Here is a 4,547-nt window from a genome sequence, read left to right on the forward strand (position 1 = left end):
ATTTAACTTCCTTGCTGAAGACATTAGTTATTAATAACCATCAATAATTGTTTTTGTAAAAAACAAAACACATGTACATATGATTTTGAAAATTTAATTCATATAATAATTTCAAAACATCATCAACATAACGAAAAACTATATGTTCTAATAGAAACAGGTTAAATATAAATAAGTTTTTATTAAAAAGTTTATATCCTATATAAATGAAAGCAACCTTCATGTAATCAAATATGGTAAAAAAATTAATTAGCTAATAATAAGTAATTATTATGTACATAAAATACATTGCGTTCAAGCATTAATTTTATAATAAATTATTCAAATAATTCCAAACTTGATATTTTTCAAAAAATTTGTATTGTTAATAAAATTTTTAAATATTCCAGGACAAAAAGAAAATATATATTCGGATCATTTAGAAATCAGAATTCCGATACCCCAGGTGCGAATATAGGTCGGCACCCAGAGTAGGTGCGTTGGCCCAAAGTCGGTACCGCCTTTGGCCCGCCGTATTCGGCAGCCAAAGTTGGGCCACCTTTTATATTTATAAGATACTTTTGTCGACCCAATCTAAACAGCCAACGTTGGCAGACATTGTGAGACCGACTGTTGGCCCAACTTTGGCCTGAACATGGACCAACCATCAGAGCAACTATGGGAAATCTTTCTTTAACGAGTAAATCCGACTACTGGCCCAACTCTGGGCCAAAATCGACCCAGAGATCAGCAAGAAGGGGTTGGGAAAGTTCTGAAGAAGTTAGGCCGACTATTGGCCAACAATGGCCCAAACATGGACCAAGCATCGGGCCAACAATGGGACGTCTTTCGATAACGACTAACGCTGACTAACGGCCCAACTATGGGCCAACGTCGGCCCAGAGATAAGCATAAAGGGATTTGAACATTCTTTTTAATGAAAAGAGAAAAAAATTTATAAATGGATTTCAAAATATTTCAAGTAATTTGAAAGAAGTTTAAAATATTTGAGAAGAATTAAAAAAAGCAAAAGAATTTTCAAGAGATTTTAGAGCCTTTAAAATACTTTGTATGAGTCCAAGAGATTTTTAGTGATTTTAAGGGATTTTGTGCCATTTCAATGGATTTAATATGGTTTAAAAAGTGAGTAGAGAAATTTAAAATTTTAGAAAGCATTTTAAATGATTTAAAAAATTCAAAAGAGCTTAAGGATTTCCATGTAATTTAAAAATATTTTAAAGTATTTAAACAGACTTTCAGGAATTTTAAGGGATTTAACCGGAGTTATTTGATTTTGAAAATTTTTTAATTTATAAACGAATTTTAAAAGATTTCAAAATATTTAAAAGAGTTCAAGATATTTTAAAAGAATTTAAGAGATTTTAAGTAATTTTGAAGATTTTTTTAGGAATTTCGGTAGAATTTAAATGACTTTTAAGATTTTAAAGAAATTTAAAAATATAAATAATGTTCTTGAATTCTTTAGTCTGTTCTAATTAAAATTAATAATAACTTTTTAAACTGATTCCAGAAAATTTAAAACATATGTACAGATAATTTAAAAAATTACATTCAGACTCATTTCGCAACATCAGAAGCATTTGGAAAATGACATTACTGAAATATGAGTATTTTAAACAAAAATAAACTTTAATTATTATAGAAACAGGTCTTGTATCAACCCTGATATATACATCAATTATACAATTTTATAATTATATTTTTCGAATTCTAATCATGATGCAAGTATAATCAGAATTTGATTCGTCTATATCAAAATATTTCGAAATTTTCAAGCTTTATTCAGTTTAAAGTATTTAAAAAATAAAGTGCAAATTAAGGGTGACAGTACAGAACTAAAAACCAACATTTTTATTCAAAACTGGTTACATTGCAAACAGATTCTTTAAAAATAAAATACACATTGAGATTAAGTAATTTTTAGGAATATAATTTACTTGATTCAGTCATTTAAGAAAAATGTTTAATAAAGTTTAACTTTAAATTTAGTTAAAACTTTAATAAAGTTTTTTTCTACATATTGACATTTCTTGTCTATTTTTTTTTATTTTAGAAAAAAAAGTGTGTCATACCACTGTTCTCATTCAGCACCCCCATAGTTTGGAAGCGAATATGTACTTTGACAAAAAATGAGATTTTTAATCACTATTCAAAGCTGATTATAAAAACCTATGAAATTTTAATATCAAAATCAAAATCTTCGGTACAGTTTCTCCCAATTGGCTAACTTTTGGACGTCCAAACTTGTTGGCCTTAATTAAAATATTTCGGAAGCATCTTTTCATTAGGCTTTTTAACTAAAAATTAAATTTGTTATTGCAATCCACAACACAGCCTGCTTCAGTTTAGGTTACCGACACTTTATGGTTGGTAGCTTCCATGTCTATCTCTGAAACTAGGTAACTTTTTTCAGTTAAACCTTCTTAGTTCTAAATGCAGCAAAACTTCAACTTGGGAGTGGACTTTTGTTTTATGTTTAAATAGTGATTTTGATTTTACAGAATGTTTTTTCGCTTTTTTGAAATAATCTAAATTTTGAATACGTGACTATCAGTAGAAATGTGGAAAGTAATAAAAACCGCTATCTTTCCTTATTTTATTATTTTTAAATATTTCTATTCTATCTTTGAGCCTTTTTATTTCCATATTTTTCCAGCTACTTCCATTTTGCATGAAACTGGCCGAAGAGATATGTGCTTACTCTCTATAGAGAAATATGCAATAGACACTTTTACTTTTTTAATTTCTATTTTATATGAAAACTGCAGACTTTTTTAAATAAACATAAAAAAATTTTATACAATAAGACATAACTTTGTTGCAAAATACATAAAGAAAAACATAAAATGATTTTTGTCAATTTGAAAGTACTTTCTGGACGTATAGAAAATGTATTATTAAAATCTAGTTCTAGTATGTTCGCAGTACCTCGCCCAGTCACTAAACCGTCCTCTATTTGCTTCATTAATGTAAATTTGAAACTGCTTCATGCCACGCAATTATTATGATTTGACTAAATAATACCCTTTCCAGTAAAATAATGTTTTAAGAAATACATTCTCTTACTTAAGAATAATGTGAAACTACTTGAGCAAGAAAATGTTCAACCTGCGAAAAACATGTGTAGTTTTTATTTTATTTGTTTTTAGAATAATTCACTCATAAACATTAAAAATGCATACAAAGGTATTTTTTCATAGTCTGGTACTGTTGTCATAATAATAATTATAAATAAGAAAGAATGAGTTTAAATTCCATTAGATTTCAAATGTCGCACCATTTTGCTGATGCAACAGGTAACTGATTCGGTTGACACCGCGCAAAAATATGTCTCACTGATTCACGCATTTTCTGTTTTTTTTTCTTCAGTTTCCATGTAAATTAAAACTGAAAGTTGATGTTCCATTCAAGATCACAAATATCGTCTCTCATTGGTAGAACATGGCATGATATTGGAATATGCTCCAATAAAGTGAAATTTATTAATCGAAAATAAATAATAGATTTCTAATTGTTACAATACAATGCAGGAAGAAGAAGTATACAATTTTAAAAGTAATTCGATAATTTTGTGATTATGAGTCAATGAGAATGAATGTTGTTCACTTGTTTTTGCAATTCGTAGTAACGTACATACCTTGCCTGAATGTTGCCCAACGTTGAACCAATGAACCAACTTACTTCAGAGTCACCGTTTCACTGAAGGACTGAAGTAGTGGTGGTATAATTCAGCTCGCCAAACAGAACGATGCTTTAAACGCAGAACCGGTAGAGGGCGAGCCAGAAATAAGGATAGCGAACGAATTACGGGAAGAGAAATAGAGAGAGAATTAAAAAGTAAAGAGTGAGAATGCGAGTGAGAAAGAAAGAGAGGAAGCGAGAAAATGAGAGAGAAGAGAAATATCGTCACAAAGAGTGACGTATGTAGTGGAAAAGTCTGTTCTAGCAGATGTTAGCTATTCCACGCAAAGATAGTGAGCTAGCGATATCTATCGGATTTTAGTAGAAGTTTAACTGTTACCCACTGTATGGAAGATGTAAATAATAATAATTAATAAAATAATTCCTTGAAAGCATAATATAATAGTACTCAATTAAGAAATGGTATAAGTAAGACCATTAAACGTCCCTATGAAAGTGTAACATAATTTCCCGAAAAGATAAGAAAAATTTCCCATTTTTAGACGGTTCAGTTGTTAATTCTCTATCTAACATTTCCGAATGATACGCGATTTTCTCGGGAATGGTTCCCACTCCTTCAGAATTTTCTGAAATTTAGAAAAAATTATGTATTTTTACGGAAAAAGCATTTTCCCTAAAAAAATTCGAAATATTCTATATGTCGAAGGGTAGCTAAAATACAGGATGACCAGATGACTGGGTAGAAAAAGCAGGACACCCTACTCCTTACCACCTCCCACCATTAATTCTTTTTCGCCCCTAGGCCAATTTGGCGCGTTATTTGAAAATTAAAATTGATTATCCTGTGATTATAACCTGTGAATAATAAATATAGAAAATGAAACTCACAGCGACAGATTATTATT

The 4,547-nt window shown here is 29.6% G+C and overlaps 1 protein-coding gene across 2 annotated transcripts in view; it reads right to left on the reverse strand.

Moving 5' to 3' along the window:
- The window catches only part of LOC117171898 (protein SPT2 homolog), a 39,996-nt gene extending 36,222 nt beyond the window's left edge, over positions 1–3,774 (reverse strand). For both annotated transcript variants that reach the window (XM_033359547.1, XM_033359546.1), the window contains exon 1: positions 3,638–3,774. The gene's annotated coding sequence lies outside the window, so the exon portion shown is untranslated. The remainder of the gene's footprint in view (positions 1–3,637) is intronic.
- Between the last annotated feature and the right edge of the window lie 773 nt (positions 3,775–4,547).

This window comes from Belonocnema kinseyi, chromosome 4, assembly GCF_010883055.1.
Source record: "Belonocnema kinseyi isolate 2016_QV_RU_SX_M_011 chromosome 4, B_treatae_v1, whole genome shotgun sequence".
Taxonomy (NCBI): domain Eukaryota; kingdom Metazoa; phylum Arthropoda; class Insecta; order Hymenoptera; family Cynipidae; genus Belonocnema; species Belonocnema kinseyi.